Genomic DNA, 22,184 nt, shown 5'->3' on the forward strand with positions numbered 1-22,184 from the left:
CACAATATCATAAGAAAACACAATACACAGTTATTCTAAAAATAAAGGTACTTTATTTTTATGACAATATGCCAAAGTATCTTAGAGTGTACCCTCAGTGAGAGGATAGGAAATATACACAAGATATATATACACAATAGCAAAAATATGCAGTATAGTCTTAGAAAACAGTGCAAACAATGTATAGTTACAATAGGATGCAATGGGGAAACATAGGGATAGGGGCAACACAAACCATATACTCCAAAAGTGGAATGCGAACCACGAATGGACCCCAAACCTATGTGACCTTGTAGAGGGTCGCTGGGACTATTAGAAAATAATGAGAGTTAGAAAAATAACCCTCCCCAAGACCCTGAAAAGTGAGTGCAAAGTGCACTAAAGTTCCCCTAAGGACAAAATAGTCGTGTTAGAGGAATAATGCAGGAAAGACACAAACCAGCAATGCAACAACTGTGGATTTCCAATCTAGGGTACCTGTGGAACAAGGGGACCGAGTCCAAAAGTCACAAGCAAGTCGGAGATGGGCAGATGCCCAGGAAATGCCAGCTGTGGGTGCAAAGAAGCTTCGACTGGACAGAAGAAGCTGAGGTTTCTGCAGGAACGAAAAGGGCTAGAGACTTCCCCTTTGGTGGACGGATCCCTCTCGCCTTGGAGAGTCGTGCAGAAGTGTTTTCCCGCCGGAAGGACGCCAACAAGCCTTGCTAGACGCAAATCGTGCGTTTGGCGTTTTTGGACGCTGCTGGGGCCCAGGAGGGACCAGGAGGTCGCACATTGGACCTGAAGAGAGAGGGGACGTCGAGCAAGACAAAGAGCCCTCACTGAAGCAGGTAGCACCCGGAGAAGTGCCAGAAACAGGCACTACGAGGATGCGTGAAACGGTGCTCGCCGAAGTTGCACAAAGGAGTCCCACGTCGCCGGAGACCAACTTAGAAAGTCGTGCAATGCAGGTTAGAGTGCCGTGGACCCAGGCTTGGCTGTGCACAAAGGATTTCCGCCGGAAGTGCACAGGGGCCGGAGTAGCTGCAAAGTCGCGGTTCCCAGCAATGCAGCCCAGCGAGGTGAGGCAAGGACTTACCTCCACCAAACTTGGGCTGAAGAGTCACTGGACTGTGGGGGTCACTTGGACAGAGTCGCTGGATTCGAGGGACCTCGCTCGTCGTGCTGAGAGGAGACCCAAGGGACCGGTAATGCAGCTTTTTGGTGCCTGCGGTTGCAGGGGGAAGATTCCGTCGACCCACAGGAGATTTCTTCGGAGCTTCTGGTGCAGAGAGGAGGCAGGCTACCCCCACAGCATGCACAAGCAGGAAAACAGTCGAGAAGGCGGCAGGATCAGCGTTACAGAGTTGCAGTAGTCGTCTTTGCTACTATGTTGCAGGTTTGCAGGCTTCCAGCGCGGTCAGCGGTCGTTTCCTTATCAGAAGGTGAAGAGAGAGATGCAGAGGAACTCGGATGAGCTCTTGCATTCGTTATCTAAAGTTTCCCCAGAGACAGAGACCCTAAATAGCCAGAAAAGAGGGTTTGGCTACCTAGGAGAGAGGATAGGCTACTAACACCTGAAGGAGCCTATCAGCAGGAGTCTCTGACGTCACCTGGTGGCACTGGCCACTCAGAGCAGTCCAGTGTGCCAGCAGCACCTCTGTTTCCAAGATTGCAGAGGTCTGGAGCACACTGGAGGAGCTCTGGACACCTCCCAGGGGAGGTGCAGGTCAGGGGAGTGGTCACTCCCCTTTCCTTTGTCCAGTTTCGCGCCAGAGCAGGGGCTAAGGGGTCCCTGAACCGGTGTAGACTGGCTTATGCAGAATTGGGCACATCTGTGCCCAACAAAGCATTTCCAGAGGCTGGGGGAGGCTACTCCTCCCCTGCCTTCACACCATTTTCCAAAGGGAGAGGGTGTCACACCCTCTCTCAGAGGAAGTTCTTTGTTCTGCCATCCTGGGCCAGGCCTGGCTGGACCCCAGGAGGGCAGATGCCTGTCTGAGGGGTTGGCAGCAGCAGCAGCTGCAGTGAAACCCCAGGAAGGGCAGTTTGGCAGTACCAGGGTCTGTGCTACAGACCACTGGGATCATGGGATTGTGCCAACTATGCCAGGATGGCATAAAGGGGGCAATTCCATGATCATAGACATGTTACATGGCCATATTCGGAGTTACCATTGTGAAGCTACATATAGGTAGTGACCTATATGTAGTGCACGCATGTAATGGTGTCCCCGCACTCACAAAGTTCAGGGAATTGGCTCTGAACAATGTGGGGGCACCTTGGCTAGTGCCAGGGTGCCCTCACACTAAGTAACTTTGCACCTAACCTTTACCAGGTAAAGGTTAGACATATAGGTGACTTATAAGTTACTTAAGTGCAGTGTAAAATGGCTGTGAAATAACGTGGACGTTATTTCACTCAGGCTGCAGTGGCAGGCCTGTGTAAGAATTGTCCGAGCTCCCTATGGGAGGCAAAAGAAATGCTGCAGCCCATAGGGATCTCCTGGAACCCCAATACCCTGGGTACGTCAGTACCATATACTAGGGAATTATAAGGGTGTTCCAGTAAGCCAATGTAAATTGGTAAAAATGGTCACTAGCCTGTTAGTGGTTATGCTCTCTCATTTCTTTCCAAATTGTCACTGAGGTTCTGATTAGCAGAGCCTCAGTGAGACAGTTAGTCACTACACAGGTAACACATTCAGGCACACTTATGAGCACTGGGGCCCTGGGTTACCAGGGTCCCAGTGACACATACAACTAAAACAACATATATACAGTGAAAAATGGGGGTAACATGCCAGGCAAGATGGTACTTTCCTACACCCCTATCCCTATGTGTCCCCATTGCATCCTTTTGTAACTATACATTGTTTGCACTGTTTTCTAAGACTATACTGCATATTTTTGGTATTGTGTATATATATCTTGTGTATATTTCCTATCCTTTCACGGAGGGTACACTCTGAGATACTTTGGCATATTGTCATAAAAATAAAGTACCTTTATTTTTAGTATAACTGTGTATTGTGTTTTCTTATGATATTGTGCATATGACACTAAGTGGTACTGTAGTAGCTTCACACGTCTCCTAGTTCAGACTAAACTGCTCTGCTAAGCGACCATTATCTATCAGCCTAAGCTGCTAGACACCCTATACACTAATAAGGGATAACTGGGCCTGGTGCAAGGTGCAAGTACCCCTTGGTACTCACTACAAGCCAGTCCAGCCTCCTACACCTTTCTAACAAGTTTTCCTCAGTGGGGTGGGTTTGGAATGCTTTGACACAGATGAAATGTGGGAAGTTTGAGAGGGGGGCCTGTCCCTAACTGTCTGGACCCTGGTAACCTGGCCTCTAGGGATAAAGGATGCCCTACTGTTATGGTAACCTCTATCACTACCAGCATCACTAGTTGCCCTGCTAGGGGGCAGACCCTTGTCAGAGCCCTCCCCAGCTTCTCCAGGGGACTCCTCCGAATCAGACTGGTAAGCTTCTCCCTTTTCTAGCCTCTCATGTGATGGTCCAGACTGGTTCTGGTCATCTACAACAAGCATGTTAAAGGGAAACTCTTTTGTAGGGTTCTTTCCTATACTCAAACCTCTCTCCAGGCAGAGACCCCTCAAACTTTTATTGTTCAGACTCTCATATGTTGCATTAACAGTTTTGATAGTGGAAAGTACAACAGACATGATAGTATAGGTTTAAGGATAGTGAGAAAGAAAACGTTTTAGAACTTAGAAAGCACAGAGAAAAAACTTTTTCAAACTTTGGGTAAACTTTTAGAAGTTTTCAAAAACTTTTCAGAACTTTGTTAAAAGTTTTAGAATAGAAAAGTCAACTTTTGTTGGTTAAGTGTACATACACTGAACTATTTGGTATATGATTCTCTTATGAAAAGTACCAAATGACAAAGTGGTAAAGCATTTGCAAGTACTTATCCCACTGCTGCACCACCAATGTAGGAGGCTGGCCTGGCTTATACTGGGTACCTTGTGGTACTTACACCCTGTGCCAGGTCCAGTTATCCCTTATTAGTAGAATAGAGGTGTTTCTAGCAGTTTAGGCTGATAGAAGAAGCAAAGCAGCTTAGGCTGAACTAGGAGACATGCAAAGCTCCTACTATACCACTTATATCATATAGCACAATATCATAAGAAAACACAATACTCATAGTGACTAAAAATAAAGGTACTTTATTTTAATGACAATATGCCACAAGTATCTCATTGAGTACCCTCAGTAAGAAGGTAAGTAATATACACAAGTTATATGTACACAAACCCAAAACAGGTAAGTAAGAGTAAGAAAAGTAAATCAACCAGTGTAGAATTACAATAGGATGCAATGGGTGAACATAGGTCTAAGGGCAACACAAACCATATACTCCAAAAGTGGAATGCGAATCACGAATTGTAGGAGGCTCGACTGGCTTGTAGTGAGTACCAAGGGGTACTTACACCTTGCACCAGGCCCAGGTATCCCTTATAAGTGTAGAGGGGTGTCTAGCAGCTTAGGCTGATAGAAAAGGTAGCTTAGCAGAGCAGCTTAGGCTGAACTAGGAGACGTGTGAAGCTACTACAGTACCACTAGTGTCATATGCACAGTATCATAAGAAAACACAATACACAGATATACTAAAAATAAAGGTACTTTATTTTTATGACAATATGCCAAAAGTATCTCAGTGAGTACCCTCAGTATGAGGATAGCAAATATACACAAGATATATGTACACAATACCAAAATATGCAGTAATAGCAATAGAAAACAGTGCAAACAATGTATAGTCACAATAGAATGCAATGGGAGCACATAGGGATAGGGGCAACACAAACCATATACTCTAGAAGTGGAATGCGAACCACGAATGGACCCCAAACCTATGTGACCTTGTAGAGGGTCGCTGGGACTGTAAGAAAACAGTGAGGGTTCGAAAAATAGCCCAACCCAAGACCCTGAAAAGTGGGTGCAAAGGGCACCTAAGTTCCCCAAAGAGCACAGAAGTCGTGATAGGGGAATTCTGCAAGAAACAACAACACCAGCAATACAACAACAATGGATTTCCTGACGAGGGTACATGTGGAACAAGGGGACCAAGTCCAAGAGTCACGATCAAGTCGGGAGTGGGCAGATGCCCAGGAAATGCCAGCTGTGGGTGCAAAGAAGCTGCCACCGGATGGTAGAAGCTGTGGATTCTGCAAAAACGACAAGGGCTAGAAACTTCCCCTTTGGAGGATGGATGTCCCACGTCGTGAAGAGTCGTGCAGAGGTGTTTTCGTGCAAAAAGACCGCAAACAAGCCTTGCTAGCTGCAAGGGTCGCGGTTAGGGTTTTTGGATGCTGCTGTGGCCCAGGAGGGACAAGGATGTCGCCAATTGTGTGAGGAGACAGAGGGGGCGTCCAGCAAGAAAAGGAGCCCACTCAGAAGCAAGCAGCACCCGCAGAAGTGCCGGAACAGGCACTACGAAGTGGAGTGAACCGGATGTAGGAGGCTGGACTGGCTTGTAGTGAGTACCAAGGGGTACTTGCACCTTGCACCAGGCCCAGGTATCCCTTATTAGTGTATAGGGTGTCTAGCAGCTTAGGCTGATAGCTAATGGTAGCTTAGCAGAGCAGCTTAGGCTGAACTAGGAGACGAGTGAAGCTCCTACAGTACCGCTAGTGTCACTTGCACAATATCATAAGAAAACACAATACACAGATATACTAAAAATAAAGGTACTTTATTTTTATGACAATATGCCAAAGTATTTCAGAGTGTACCCTCAGGATGAGGATAGCAAATATACACAAGATATATGTACACAATACCAAAAATATGCAGTATAGTCTTAGAGAACAGTGCAAACAATGTATAGTTACAATAGGATGCAATGGGGACACATAGGGATAGGGGCAACACAAACCATATACTCCAAAAGTGGAATGCGAACCACGAATTGACCCAAACATTTCTGACCTTGTAGAGGGTCGCTGGGACTATTAGAAAATAGTAAGGGTTAGAAAAATAGCCCACCCCAAGACCCTGAAAACTGAGTGCAAAGTGCACTAAAGTTCCCCATAAGACATAGAAGTCGTGATAGGGGAATTCTGCAGGAAAGACACAAACCAGCAATGCACCAACAATGGATTTCCAGTCGAGGGTACCTGCGGAACAAGGGGACCAAGTCCAAAAGTCACAAGCAAGTCGGAGATGGGCAGATGCCCAGGAAATGCCAGCTGTGGGTGCAAAGAAGCTGCTACTGGACAGTAGAAGCTGAGGTTTCTGCAGGAACGACAAGGGCTAGACACTTCCCCTTTGGAGGATGGATCCACCACGCCGTGGAGAGTCGTGCAGAAGTGTTTTCCCACCGAAAGACCACCAACAAGCCTTGCTAGCTGCAAATTGTGCGGTTAAGGTTTTTGGATGCTGGTGTGGCCCAGGAGGGATCAGGATGTCGCCAATTGCGTCTGGGGATAGAGGGGACGTCGACCAAGACAAGGAGCCCTCTCAGAAGCAGGCAGCACCCACAGAAGTGCCGGAACAGGCACTACGAAGAAGAGTGAAACAGTGCTCACCCGAAGTTGCACAAAGGAGTCCCACTTCGCCGGAGGACCACTTAGAAATTCGTGCAATGCAGGTTAGAGTGCGGTGGACCCAGGCTTGGCTGTGCACAAAGGATTTCCGCCGGAAGTGCACAGAGGCCGGAGTAGCTGCAAAAGTCGCGGTTCCCAGCAATGCAGTCTGGCGTGGGGAGGCAAGGACTTACCTCCACCAAACTTGGACTGAAGAGTCACTGGATTGTGGGAGTCACTTGGACACAGTTGCTGGATTCAAGGGACCTCGCTCGTCGTGCTGAGAGGAGACCCAGGGGACCGGTGATGCAGTTCTTTGGTGCCTGCGGTTGCAGGGGGACGATTCCGTCGACCCACGGGAGATTTCTTCGGAGCTTCTAGTGCAGAGAGGAGGCAGACTACCCCCACAGCATGCACCACCAGGAAAACAGTCGAGAAGGCGGCAGGATCAGCGTTACAGAGTTGCAGTAGTCGTCTTTACTACTTTGTTGCAGTTTTGCAGGCTTCCAGCGCGGTCAGCAGTCGATTTCTCGGCAGAAGGTGAAGAGAGAGATGCAGAGGAACTCTGATGAGCTCTTGCATTCGTTATCTAAGGAATTCCCCAAAGCAGAGACCCTAAATAGCCAGAAAAGAGGGTTTGGCTACCTGGGAGAGAGGATAGGCTAGCAACACCTGAAGGAGCCTATCAGAAGGAGTCTCTGACGTCACATGCTGGCACTGGCCACTCAGAGCAGTCCAGTGTGCCAGCAACACCTCTGTTTCCAAGATGGCAGACGTCTGGAGCACACTGGAGGAGCTCTGGGCATCTCCCAGGGGAGGTGCAGGTCAGGGGAGTGGTCACTCCCCTTTCCTTTGTCCAGTTTAGCGCCAGAGCAGGGCTGAGGGGTCCCTGAACCGGTGTAGACTGGCTTATGCAGAAATGGGCACCAAATGTGCCCATGAAAGCATTTCCAGAGGCTGGGGGAGGCTACTCCTCCCCTGCCTTCACACCATTTTCCAAAGGGAGAGGGTGTAACACCCTCTCTCAGAGGAAGTCCTTTGTTCTGCCATCCTGGGACAAGCCTGGCTTGACCCCAGGGGGGCAGAAACCTGTCTGAGGGGTTGGCAGCAGCAGCAGCTGCAGTGAAACCCCAGGAAAGGCAGTTTGGCAGTACCAGGGTCTGTGCTACAGACCACTGGGATCATGGGATTGTGCCAACTATGCCAGGATGGCATAGAGGGGGCAATTCCATGATCATAGACATGTTACATGGCCATATTCGGAGTTACCATTGTGAAGCTACATATAGGTAGTGACCTATATGTAGTGCACGCGTGTAATGGTGCCCCGCACTCACAAAGTCCGGGGAATTGGCCCTGAACAAAGTGGGGGCACCTTGGCTAGTGCCAGGGTGCCCTCACACTAAGTAACTTTGCACCTAACCTTTACCAGGTAAAGGTTAGACATATAGGTGACTTATAAGTTACTTAAGTGCAGTGTAAAATGGCTGTGAAATAACGAATAACGAATTTCACTCAGGCTGCAGTGGCAGGCCTGTGTAAGAATTGTCGAAGCTCCCTATGGGTGGCAAAAGAAATACTGCAGCCCATAGGGATCTCCTGGAACCCCAATACCCTGGGTACCTCAGTACCATACACTAGGGAATTATAAGGGTGTTCCAGTAAGCTAATGTAAATTGGTAAAATTGGTCACTAGCCTGTTAGTGACAATTTGGAAAGAAATGAGAGAGCATAACCACTGAGGTTCTGGTTAGCAGAGCCTCAGTGAGACAGTTAGGCACCACACAGGAAACACATACATATAGGCCACAAACTTATGAGTACTGGGGTCCTGACTAGCAGGGTCCCAGTGACACATAACAAACATACTGAAAACATAGGGTTTTCACTATGAGCACTGGGCCCTGGCTAGCAGGATCCCAGTGAGACAGTGAAAACACCCTGACATACACTCACAAACAGGCCAAAAGTGGGGGTAACAAGGCTAGAAAGAGGCTACTTTCTCACAGCATTCATGGGCACAGATGGTGCCCATTTCTGCATAAGCCAGTCTACACCGGTTCAGGGACCCCTCAGCCCTGCTCTGGCGCGAAACTGGACAAAGGAAAGGGGAGTGACCACTCCCCTGACCTGCACCTCCCCTGGGAGGTGCCCAGAGCTCCTCCAGTGTGCTCCAGACCTCTGCCATCTTGGAAACAGAGGTGCTGCTGGCACACTGGACTGCTCTGAGTGGCCAGGGCCAGCAGGTGACGTCAGAGACTCCTTCTGATAGGCTCCTTCAGGTGTTGCTAGCCTATCCTCTCTCCTAAGTAGCCAAACCCTCTTTTCTGGCTATTTAGGGTCTCTGCTTTGGGGATTTCCTTAGATAACGAATGCAAGAGCTCATCAGAGTTGCTCTGCATCTCTCTCTTCACCTTCTGCCAAGGAATCGACTGCTGACCGCGCTGGAAGCCTGCAAAACTGCAACAAAGTAGCAAAGATGACTACTGCAACCTTATATCGCTGATCCTGCCGCCTTCTCGACTGTTTTCCTGGTGGTACATGCTGTGGGGGTAGTCTGCCTCCTCTCTGCACTAGAAGCTCCGAAGAAATCTCCCGTGGGTCGACGGAATCTTCCCCCTGCTACCGCAGGCACCAAAGAACTGCATCACCGGTCCTCTGGGTCTCCTCTCAGCACGACAAGCGAGGTCCCTTGAACTCAGCAACTCTGTCCAAGTGACTCCCACAGTCCAGTGACTCTTCAGTCCAAGTTTGGTGGAGGTAAGTCCTTGCCTCCCCACGCCAGACTGCATTGCTGGGAACCGCGTCTTTTGAAGCTACTCCGACTTCTGTGCAGTTTTCCAGGATTTCCTTTGTGCACAGCCAAGCCTGGGTCCACAGCATTCTAACCTGCATTGCACGACCTCCTGAGTTGTCCTCCGGCGGCGTGGGACTTTCTTGTGCAACTTCGGGTGAGCACCGTTTCACTCCTCTTCGTAGTGCCTGTTCTTGCACTTATGCGGGTGCTGCCTGCTTCTGAGAGGGCTCCTTGTCTTGCTGGGCGCCCCCTCTGTCCCCTGACGCAATTGGCGACATCCTGGTCCCTCCTGGGCCACAGCAGCATCCAAAAACCCTAACCGCGAGCTTTGGAGCTAGCAAGGCTTGTTTGTGGTCTTTCGGCGGGAAAACACATCTGCACGACTCTTCACGACGTGGGACATCCATCCTCCAAAGGGGAAGTTTCTAGCCCTTGTCGTTCCTGCAGAATCCTCAGCTTCTACCTTCCAGTAGCAGCTTCTTTGCACCCACAGCTGGCATTTCCTGGGCATCTGCCCACTCTCTACTTGATCGTGACTTTTGGACTTGGTCCCCTTGTTCCACAGGTACTCTAGTCTGGAAATCCATCGTTGTTGCATTGCTGGTGTTGATCTTTTCTGCAGAATTCCCCTATCACGACTTCTGTGCTCTTTGGGGAACTTCAGTGCACTTTGCACTCACTTTTCAGGGTCTTGGGGTGGGGCTATTTTTCTAACCCTCACGGTTTTCTTACAGTCCCAGCGACCCTCTACAAGGTCACATAGGTTTGGGGTCCATTCGTGGTTCGCATTCCACTTTTTGAGTATATGGTTTGTGTTTCCGCTATCCCTATGTGCTCCCATTGCATCCTATTGTAACTATACATTGTTTGCACTGTTTTCTATTGCTATACTACATATTTTTGGTGTTGTGTACATACATATATCTTGTGTATATTTGCTATCCTCATACTGAGGGTACTCACTGAAATACTTTGGCATATTGTCATAAAAATAAAGTACCTTTATTTTTAGTATATCTGTGTATTGTGTTTTCTTATGATATTGTGCATATGACACTAGTGGTACTGTAGGAGCTTCACTCGTCTCCTAGTTCAGCCTAAGCTGCTCTGATAAGCTACCATTATCCATCAGCCTAAGCTGCTAGACACCCCTATACACTAATAAGGGACACCTGGGCCTGGTGCAAGGTGTAAGTACCACTTGGTACTCACTACAAGCCAGTCAGGCCTCCTACATGGAACCCCAATACCCTGGGTACCTCAGTACCATATATTAGGGAATTATAAGGGTGTTCTAGTATGCCAATGTAAATTGGTGAAATTGGTCACTAGCCTGTTAGTGACAATTTGGAAAGAAATGAGAGAGCATAACCACTGAGGTTCTGATTAGCAGAGCCTTAGTGAGACAGTTAGTCATAACACAGGTAACACATACAGGGCACACTTATGAGCACTGGGGCCCTGGCTGGCAGGGTCCCAGTGACACATACAACGAAAACAACATATATACAGTGAAATATGGGGGTAACATGCCAGGCAAGATGGTACTTTCCTACACAACCCCCCCCCCCCCCACCCAAACGAAGGACAATAAGACTAGCCATGATCTGATGAGTCTTCATTGTCTAAGTGGAAATATCTGGAGAGTCCATCTGCATTGGAGTGGGTACTCCCAGGTCTGTGTTCCACTGTATAGTCCATTCCCTGTAGAGATATGGACCACCTCAGCAATTTAGGGTTTTCACCTTTCATTTGTTTTAGCCAAAGTAGATGTTTGTGGTCTGTCTGAACAATGAAGTGAGTGCCAAACAGGTATGGCCTCAACTTCTTCAGAGCCCAGACCACAGCAAAGGCCTCCCTCTCTATGGCAGAACAACACTTTTCTCTAGGGGTCAACCTCCTGCTGATAAAAGCAACAGCTTGATCCTGGCCCTCAGAATTAAGTTGTGATAAGACTGCCCCTACCCCTAATTCAGATGCATCAGTCTGGACAATGAATTTTTTGGAGCAACAGGGGCTTTTCAGGATAGGTGCAGAGCACATGGCCTGCTTTAGCTCCTCAAAAGCTTTCTGACAGCTAGCTGTCCACAATACCTTTTTAGGCATTTTCTTAGATGTGAGGTCATTAAGAGGGGCTGCAATGGAGCCATAGTTCTTTATGAACCTCCTGTAATACCCAGTGAGGCCTAAGAAGGCTCTCACCTGGGTCTGAGTTGTAGGGGGAACCCAATCTATAATAGTTTGGATTTTCCCCTGAAGTGGTGCAATCTGTTCACCACCTACCAGGTGTCCCAGATAAACCACTTTGCCCTGCCCTATCTGGCACTTTGAAGCCTTGATAGTGAGGCCTGCCTTTTGCAGGGCCACCAAAACTTTCCACAGGTGGACCAGGTGATCATCCCAGGGGGAGCTAAAGACAGCTATATCATCTAGATATGCAGCACTAAAAGCCTCCAACCCTTGCAGGACTGTATTCACCAACCTCTGAAAAGTGGCAGGTGCATTTTTCAACCCAAAAGGCATTACTGTGAATTGGTAATGCCCTCCAATGGTTGAAAATGCTGTTTTTGCTTTTGCATCCTCTGATAACTTGATCTGCCAATACCCTGCAGTCATATCAAAGGTGCTTAGATACTTGGCAGATGCCAGTGTATCTATGAGCTCATCTGCCCTGGGTATAGGGTGAGCATCAGTTTTGGTTACTTGGTTGAGACCTCTATAGTCTACACAAAACCGCATTTCCTTCTTTCCATCTTTGGAATGAGGTTTTGGTACAAGTTCCAAAGGAGAGGCCCATGGACTTTCAGAGTGCTCAACCACTCCCAGTTCAAGTATTTTCTGCACTTCTTGTTTTATGCAGTCTCTGACATGGTCAGGCTGCCTATAGATCTTACTTTTGACAGTCAAGCTGTCTCCAGTATCTATAGTGTGCTCACACCAAGAAGTGGTGCCTGGCACAGTAGAAAAGAGTTCAGAAAACTGACCCAGGAGATTTATGCAGTTGTCTTTCTGCTTAGCAGTAAGACAATCTGCCAGTACTACACCTTCCACTAGAGCATCTTGTTCTGTGGAAGAGAAGAGATCAGGGAGAGGGCCACTCTCTTCTTCCTGTCCCTCATCTGTTGCCATGAGCAGGGTGAGATCAGCCCTGTCATAGTAGGGTTTCAGGCGATTGACATGGAGCACCCTAAGGGGACTCCTGGCAGTGCCTAAGTCAACTAAGTAGGTGACTTCACCCTTTTTCTCAGCAATAATGTGGGGTCCACTCCATTTGTCTTGGAGTGCTCTTGGGGCCACAGGCTCCAAGACCCACACTTTCTGCCCTGGTTGGTACTGAACCAAAACAGCCTTCTGGTCATGCCATTGCTTTTGGAGCTCTTGGCTGGCCTGAAGGTTTTTACTGGCCTTTTTCATGTACTCAGCCATTCTAGATCTTAGGCCAAGTACATAGTCCACTATGTCTTGCTTAGGAGCTTTTAAAGGTTGTTCCCAACCCTCCTTCACAAGTGTTAGAGGACCTCTTACAGGGTGTCCAAATAGGAGTTCAAAGGTGCTGAAGCCCACTCCTTTTTGGGGTACCTCCCTGTAAGCAAAAAGGAGGCAAGGTAATAGGATATCCCATCTCCTGCGGAGTTTTTCAGGGAGTCCCATTATCATTCCTTTGAGAGTTTTATTAAACCTCTCAACCAGTCCATTTGTTTGTGGATGATAGGGTGTGGTGAACTTGTATGTCACACCACATTCCTTCCACATGGCCTTTAAGTAAGGAGACATGAAATTGCTTCCTCTGTCTGATACCACCTCTTTTGGGAAGCCCACCCTGGAAAAGATTCCCAGGAGGGCATTTGCCACTGCAGGAGCTGTAGTGGTCCTTAGAGGAATTGCTTCAGGATTTCTGGTGGCATGATCCACTACCACCAAGATAAACCTATTGCCTGAAGCAGTAGGAGGGTCAAGGGGGCCAACTATGTCAACCCCTACCCTTTCAAAGGGAACCCCAACCACAGGCAGTGGAATAAGGGGTGCCTTTGGAGTGCCACCTGTCTTGCCACTGGCTTGACAGGTTTCACAGGACTTACAAAATTCCTTTGTGTCCTCTGACATTCTAGGCCAATGAAACAAGGGGACAAGCCTGTCCCAAGTTTTCATTTGCCCTAAATATCCAGCTAAGGGAATGTTGTGGGCTTGAGTTAGGAGGAACTCTCTGTATTGCTGAGGAATCACCAATCTCCTGGCACCTCCAGGTTTTGGATCCCTTGCTTCAGTATACAAGAGGTTGTCCTCCTAGTAAACCCTGTGAGAGTCACTGACATCCTCATTTGCTTGTTTGACAACTTGCTTTCTTAGACCCTCTAGTGTGGGACAGGTATGCTGTGCCACACTCAGCTCCTCCCTGGCAGGCCCCACTTCACCCAAAAGCTCAGCAGTGTCTGCTTCCAGCTCCTCTGGTGTAGGTTCTGCACAGGGTGGAAATTCTTCTTCCTCAGAAGTTGAATCCACTGTAGAGGGAGGGATAGTAGGTAGTGTTTTACCTTTACTAACCCTAGCTTTAGGGAGCACTTGGACCATTCTTCCAGGATCCAGGTCACCCTGTCCTTTTTGCTTTTTGGCCTGAGCACTGGTTAAAGCAAAAATATGCCCTGGAATGCCCAGCATTGCTGCATGAGCCTCCAACTCCACATCTGACCAAGCTGATGTCTCTAAATCATTTCCTAGTAGACAGTCTACAGGTAAATCTGAGGCCAGTTGAGATTTACAACAGCCATGGGGTGGCTAAATGTGTTGTTATGAGCATCAGTTACTTGGTACTGGTGACCAAGTAGGTGTTGTTCAGGGTGGCCCAGTTTCTCTATTACCATGGTAACACTGGCACCTGTGTCCCTGTAGGCCTGAACCTCAACACCATTTATTAGGGGCAGTTGCTTGTACTTATCCATATTAAGGGGACAAGCAACTAAGGTGGCTAAATCAATAGCCCCCTCAGAGACTAACACAGCCTCTGTGGTCTCCCTAACAAGACCAACCCCAACTAAGTTACCAAAAGTGAGCCCAGCTACTCCCTTGGATTGGCTATTAGTAGGTTTGCTCCCACCACCACTGCTATTACTAGGGGCACTAGGTGTAGCAGCAGGCATTGTAGTGGTAGGAGGCTTGGTGCCTTTCTTTGGACAACTGGGATCTGTTGTCCAATGGCCTTTTATTTTACATAAATAGCACCATGGTTTATTTTCTTTGTTTTGATTTGAAGAGGATTTGGGCCCACCACCCCCACCAGAGTGTTTTTGTGGGCCTGATGAAGACTAATTTTTCGATTTGTCCCCACCCTTGTCAGAAGACTTACTATCCTTCTTCTTTCCATCCTCGTCACCCCCTGTATGAACTTTTCTGTTCACCCTTGTTCTGACCCATTTGTCTGCCTTCTGTCCCAATTCTTGGGGAGAGGTCAGATCAGAGTCTACCAGGTACTGGTGCAACAAATCAGACACACAATTATTAAGTATATGCTCTCTCAGGATTAAGTTATACAGGCTTTCATAGTCAGAAACTTTACTACCATGTAACCACCCCTCCAAGGCCTTCACTGAATGGTCAACAAAGTCTACCCAGTCTTGTGAAGACTCCTTTTTGGTTTCTCTGAACTTGATCCTGTACTGTTCAGTGGTTAAGCCATAACCATCTAGGAGTGCATTCTTAAGAACTGTAAAATTATTGGCATCACTTTCCTTTACAGTAAGGAGCCTATCCCTACCCTTTCCACAGAAAGATAGCCATAGGATAGCAGCCCACTGCCTTTGAGGGACCTCCTGTACAACACAGGCCCTCTCAAGTGCAGCAAACCACTTGTTAATGTCATCCCCCTTCTTGTAAGGGGGAACTATCTTGTGCAGATTCCTAGAATCATGCTCTTTTGCAGGATGACTATTTGGAATACTGCTGCTGCCACCATGGGGTCCAAACCCCAACCTCTGCCTTTCTTTTTCTAAGTCAAATGCTTCCCTGTCTAGATCCAGCTGTTGCTTTTTAAGCTTCAGCCTGGACTCTTCCACTCTCAATCTATTGAGTTCCCTTTCTAACAATCTGTCTTCAGGGAGGGTGGGTTGGGCATGCCTTGGCACAGAAGAATGGTGTGAATGAACAGAGGGAGACCTGTCCCTAACAGATGGCACTCTAACAGCCTGGCCTACAGAAGTCACACTCCTACTGTGATGAGAAGTAACACTTTTACTGTGATGTGAAGTCACATTAGTACCAGCTATGCTAGGTGGCCTGCTAAGGGGCAGGTTGGGAAGGTATCCTTCCAACCCTTTTCCTAGGGGTGCCCCAGAATCAGAGTGGGAACCATCAGCTAATTTCTCACCAGAAGTGCCAACTAAGGTCTTATCTTGTTCAATGAGCATATTTACTAACAGTTGTCTTGAGGGATTCTTCCCTACCCCTAAACCTCTATCTATGCAGAGACTCCTTGCTTCCTTCCAGCTAAGGTTGTCATAAGCTATGCTGGACAAATCAAGAGTTTGGCCTGTACCAGACATAATAGACAAGAGTTTAAGGGACAGAAAAAGAAAGAAAAAGTTTCAGAACTTTTTAAAGAACAGAAACACTTCTTAAACTTTTTAAGAACTTTTTGGAAGTTTTAGAGGTACTTTTCAGCACTTAGCAAAGAAGTGAGAGGAGAAAAGCAAAACTTTTTGGTTAGGTGTACATACACTGAACTTGTTTTGTATATTTTTCTCTTATGAAAAGTACAATGACAAAAGTGGTAAGTAGTTGCAAAGTACTTATCCCACCGCTGCACAACTAATGTAGGAGGCTGGACTGGCTTGTAGTGAGTACCAAGGGGTATTTACACCTTGCATCAGGCCCAGGTATCCCTTATTAGTGTAGAGGGGTGTCTAGCAGCTTAGGCTGATAGAAAAGGTAGCTTAGCAGAGCAGCTTAGGCTGAACTAGGAGACGAGTGAAGCTCCTACAGTACCACTAGTGTCATATGCACAATATCATAAGAAAACACAATACACAGATATACTAAAAATAAAGGTACTTTATTTTTATGACAATATGCCAAAAGTATCTCAGTGAGTACTCTCAGTATGAGGATTGCAAATATACACAAGATATATGTACACAATACCAAAATATGCAGTAATAGCAATAGAAAACAGTGCAAACAATGTATAGTCACAATAGAATGCAATGGGAGCATATAGGGATAGGGGCAACACAAACCATATACTCTACAAGTAGAATGCGAACCACGAATGGACCCCAAACCTATGTGACCTTGTAGAGGGTCGCTGGGACTGTAAGAAAACAGTGAGGGTTAGAAAAATAGCCCACCCCAAGACCCTGAAAAGTGGGTGCAAAGGGCACCTAAATTCCCCAAAGAGCACAGAAGTCGTGATAGGTGAATTCTGCAAGAAACAACAACACCAGCAATGCAACAATGATGGATTTCCTGACGAGGGTACCTGTGGAACAAGGGGACCAAGTCCAAGAGTCACGATCAAGTCGGGAGTGGGCAGATGCCCAGGAAATGCCAGCTGTGGGTGCAAAGAAGCTGCCACCAGATGGTAGAAGCTGAGGATTCTGCAAGAACGACAAGGGCTAGAAACCTCCCCTTTGGACGATGGATGTCCCACGTCGTGAAGAGTCATACAGAGGTGTTTTCGTGCAGAAAGACCGCAAACAAGCCTTGCTAGCTGCAAGGGTCGCAGTTAGGGTTTTTGGATGCTGCTGTGGCCCAGGAGGGACCAGGATGTCGCCAATTGCGTGAGGAGACAGAGGGGTTCGTCAAGCAAGACAAGGAGCCCACTCAGGAGCAAGCAGCACCCGCAGAAGTGCCGGAACAGGCACTACGAAGTGGAGTGAACCGGAGCTCACCCGAAGTCACAATGGAAGGTCCCACGACGCCGGAGGACAACCCAGGAGGTCGTGCACTGCAGGTTGGAATGCCGGGGACCCAGGCTTGGCTGTGCACAAAGGAAATCCTGGAAGAGTGCACAGGAGCCGGAGCAGCTGCAAAACACGCGGTTCCCAGCAATGCAGTCTAGCGTGGGGAGGCAAGGACTTACCTCCACCAAACTTGGACTGAAGGGTCACTGGACTGTGGGAGTCACTTGGACAGAGTTGCTGAGTTCAAGGGACCTCGCTCGTCGTGCTGAGAGGAGACCCAAAGGACCCGTGATGCAGTTCTTTGGTGCCTGCGGTTGCAGGGGGAAGATTCCGTCAACCCACGGGAGATTTCTTCGGAGCTTCTAGTGCAGAGAGGAGGCAGACTACCCCCACAGCATGCAATACCAGGAAAACAGTCGAGAAGGCGGCAGGATCAGCGTTACAAGGTCGCAGTAGTCGTCTTTGCTACTTTGTTGCAGTTTTGCAGGCTTCAAGCGCGGTCAGCAGTTGATTCCTTGGCAGAGGGTGAAGAGAGAGATGCAGAGGAACTCTGGTGAGCTCTTGCATTAGTTATCTAAGGAATTCCCCAAAGCAGAGACCCTAAATAGCCAGAAAAGGAGGTTTGGCTACCTAGGAGAGAGGATAGGCTAGCAACACCTGAAGGAGCCTATCAGAAGGAGTCTCTGACGTCACCTGCTGGCCCTGGCCACTCAGAGCAGTCCAGTGTGCCAGCAGCACCTCTGTTTCCAAGATGGCAGAGGTCTGGAGCACACTGGAGGAGATCTGGGCACCTCCCAGGGGGAGGTGCAGGTAAGGGGAGTGGTCACTCCCCTTTCCTTTGTCCAGTTTCACGCCAGAGCAGGGATGAGGGATCCCTGAACCGGTGTAGACTGGCTTATGCAGAGATGGGCACCATCTGTGCCCATCAAAGCATTTCCAGAGGCTGGGGGAGGCTACTCCTCCCCAGCCCTGACACCTTATTCCAAAGGGAGAGGGTGTAACACCCTCTCTCTGAGGAAGTCCTTTGTTCTGCCTTCCTGGGCCAAGCCTGGCTGGACCCCAGGAGGGCAGAAACCTGTCTGAGGGGTTGGCAGCAGCAGCAGCTGCAGTGAAACCCCAGGAAAGGCAGTTTGGCAGTACCCGGGTCTGTGAAAGAGACCCGGGGGATCATGGGATTGTCCCGCCAATGCCAGGATGGCATTGGGGGCGCAATTCCATGATCATAGACATGTTACATGGCCATATTCGGAGTTACCATTGTGAAGCTATACATAGGTAGTGACCTATGTATACTGCACGCATGTAATGGTGTCCCCGCACTCACAAAGTCCGGGAAATTGGCCCTGAACAATGTGGGGGCACTTTGGCTAGTGCCAGGGTGCCCACACACTAAGTAACTTAGCACCCAACCTTTACCAGGTAAAGGTTAGACATATAGGTGACTTAAAAGTTACTTAAGTGCAGTGTAAAATGGCTGTGAAATAACGTGGACGTTATTTCACTCAGGCTGCAGTGGCAGGCCTGTGTAAGAATTGTCAGAGCTCCCTATGGGTGGCAAAATAAATGCTGCAGCCCATAGGGATCTCCTGGAACCCCAATACCCTGGGTACCTCAGTACCATATACTAGGGAATTATAAGGGTGTTCCAGTATGCCAATGTAAATTGGTGAAATTTGTCACTAGCCTGTTAGTGAAAATTTGGAAAGGAATGAGAGAGCATAACCACTGAGGTTCTGATTAGCAGAGCCTCAGTGAGACAGTTAGTCATAACACAGGTAACACATACAGGGCACACTTATGAGCACTGGGGCCCTGGCTGGCAGGGTCCCAGTGACACACACAACTAAAACAACATATATACAGTGAAATATGGGGGTAACATGCCAGGCAAGATGGTACTTTCCTACATGATTGTACCCCAGACCTATGGGAGATTGTAGAGGGTCGCTGGGACTGTAAGAAAACAGTCAGGGTGTCCAAGATACCCCACCCCAAGACCCTGAAAAGTAGGAGTAAAGTACACCTACTACTCCAAAAGGACACAATAGTCATGATAGGGGGATTCTGCAAGAAGCGCAAACACCAGCAAAGCACTGAAGACGGATTCCTGGACGTGAAGACCTGCAAGGCAAGGGGTCCAAGTCCAAGAGTCGCGATAGTGTCCAGGGGGGGATGGAGCCCAGAAAACCCTGGATGAAGGTGCAAGGATGCTGCCTCCTGATGGAAGAAGCTTAGGATTCTGCAACAGCGAAGAGGACTAGGAACTTCTCCTTTGGGAGGAAGATGTCCCAAGTCGTGCTGAAGGTTGCAGAAGTGTTCCCACACAGAAATACAGCAAACAAGCCTTGCTAGTTGCAAGGGTCGCGGTAGAGGTTTTTGGGTGCTGCTGGGGACCAGGAAGGACCAGTATGTCGCCCCTTGGAGGAGGAGACAGAGGGGGCGCTCAGCAACTCAGAGAGCCCCCACAGAAGCAAGCAGCACCCGCAGAAGTACCAGAACAGGCACTTAGAAGATTTGTGAACCGGAGCTGGCTCAGAGTCACAAAGGAGGGTCCCACGACGTCGGAGGCCAACTCAGCGGGTTGAGCACTGCAGGACGGAGTGCTGGGGACCCAGGCTAGGCTGTGCATGAAGGAAATCCTGGAAGAGTGCACAGGAGCAGGAGCAGCTGCAAATTACGCAGTACACAGGCTTGCAGTCTAGCGTGGGGAGGCAAGGACTTACATTCACCAAACTTTGACTGAAGAATCACTGGAATGTGGGAGTCACTTGGATAGAGTTCCTGTGTTCCAGGGACCACGCTCGTCAGGATGAGAGGGGACCCAGAGGACCGGTGATGCAGTCTTTTGGTGCCTGCCTTAGCAGGAGGAAGATTCCGTCGACCCACAGGCGATTTCTTCTTGGCTTCCAGTGCAGGGTGAAGGCAGATGACCCCCCAGAGCATGCAGCACCAGGAAACAGTTGAGAAAGCCGTCAGGATGAGGCACTACAATGTTGCTGGTAGTCGTCTTGCAACTTTGTTGTGGTTTTGCATGCATCCTGGAGCAGTCTGCGGTCAATCCTTGGCAGAAGTCGAAGAGGGAGATGCAGAGGAACTCTGGTGAGCTCTTGCATTCGTTATCTGATGAATTCCCCAGAGGAGAGACCCTAAATAGCCAGAAAAGGAGGTTTGGCTACCAAGAAAGGAGGATTGGGTAACAAGAAAGGTAAGAGCCTATTAGAGGGGGTCTCTGATGTGACCTGCTGGCACTGGCCACTCAGAGCAGTCCAGTGTGCCCCCAAAACCTCTGTTTACAAGATGGCAGAGGTCTTGGACACACTGGAGGAGCTCTGGGCACCTCCCCTGGGAGGTACTGGTCAGGGGAGTGGTCACTCCCCTTTCCTTTGTCCAGTGTAGACTGGCTTATGCAGAGATGGGCACTACCTGTGCCCATCAAAGCATTTCCAGAGGCTGGGGGAGGCTACTCCTCCCAGCCCTTCACACCTATTTCCAAAGGGAGAGGGTGTAACACCCTCTCTCAGAGGAAATCCTTTCTTCTGCTTTCCTGGGCCAGGGGTACCTGGACCCCAGGAGGGCAGAATCCTGTCTGAGGGGTTGGCAGCTGCAGTGGAAACCCCGGAAAGGCAGTTTGGCAGCACCCGGGTTCTGTGCTAGAGACCCAGGGGTTCATGGAATTGTCCCGCCACTACCAGAATGGTATTGGGGTGACAATTCCATGATCTTAGACATGTTACATGGCCATGTTCGGAGTTACCATTGTGACGCTATACATAGGTAGTGACCTATGTATAGTGCACGCGTGTAATGGTGTCCCAGCACTCACAAAGTCTGGGGAATTTGCCTTGAACGATGTGGGGGTACCTTGGCTAGTGCCAGGGTGCCCACACACTAAGTAACTTGGCACCCAACCTTCACTAAGTGAAGTTTAGGCATATAGGTGACTTATAAGTTACTTATGTGCAGTGAAAAATGGCTGTGAAATAATGTGGACCTTATTTCACTCAGGCTGCAGTGGCAGGCCTGTGTAAGAATTGTCTGAGCTCCATACGGGTGGCAAAAGAAATGCTGCAGCCCATAGGGATCTCCTGGAACCCCAATTCCCTGGGTTCCTCAGTACCATATACAAGGGAATTATATGGGTGTACCAGTGTGCCAATGAGAATTTTTAAATTTAGTCACTAGCCTGCAGTGACGAATTTAGAAAGCAGAGAGAGCATAAACACTGAGGTTCTGGTTAGCAGAGCCTCAGTGATACAGTTAGGCACCACACAGGGAACACATACAGGGCACATACTATGAGCACTGGGGTCCTGCCTAGCAGAATCCCAGTGACACAAGGGCTAAAACAACATACATACAGTGAAAATTGAGGGTAACATGCCAGGCAAGATGGTACTTTCCTACACCACTCACTAAAGATGTTATATTGATACTGCTTGAAGGTACTGCCCAGTGAACTCCAAACATGGTAGTGAGCTTTGGGAAGTTACGAGATACCATACACTGTATTTGGGAACAAGGCACAATGTGGAGACCACCTATGGATCAGGTGCCGCGGACATTACTGACAGTGAGGAAGGGCAGAGATACCATAACATTGATCTATAAAGTGTTAGTTAATGGAATGAAGGGGGATGAAACCAGACTACAAGCAAGTGGCCTGGGGACCAAGGTCAGAAATCGAGATGGACAAATTAGGAACAGTATTACAACGCACATCACAAATCTCATGTAATACCAGATTTAAAGCTAACCAATGGGAGACTATTGGGGAAAGACTGCAACATGGTTAACAAATAGCTTTGGAACTCCCATAAATAGGAAACCGAAGCTGCACCTTCTGTTGCTGATTCCTAGATTCAGCAAGGAAAAGCTCCTGAATAGGTTCTTTCACCTAGCCACGAGACAAATTCCAATAAATTGGAAGTCAGCGGCAGCCATTGCACTCGCAACATGGA

General features: G+C 48.5%; 2 long non-coding RNA genes across 2 annotated transcripts in view; one reads left to right on the forward strand and one right to left on the reverse strand.

The window, feature by feature from the left end:
• LOC138274389 (uncharacterized) overlaps positions 1-22,184 on the forward strand; it is a 168,688-nt gene that overhangs the window by 146,120 nt on the left and 384 nt on the right. The gene's annotated exons all lie outside the window — the stretch shown is intronic.
• Positions 1-22,184, reverse strand: part of LOC138274390 (uncharacterized) — a 130,424-nt gene that overhangs the window by 54,342 nt on the left and 53,898 nt on the right. The gene's annotated exons all lie outside the window — the stretch shown is intronic.

This window comes from Pleurodeles waltl, unplaced genomic scaffold (assembly GCF_031143425.1).
Source record: "Pleurodeles waltl isolate 20211129_DDA unplaced genomic scaffold, aPleWal1.hap1.20221129 scaffold_172, whole genome shotgun sequence".
In the NCBI taxonomy this organism is placed as follows: Eukaryota; Metazoa; Chordata; class Amphibia; order Caudata; family Salamandridae; genus Pleurodeles; species Pleurodeles waltl.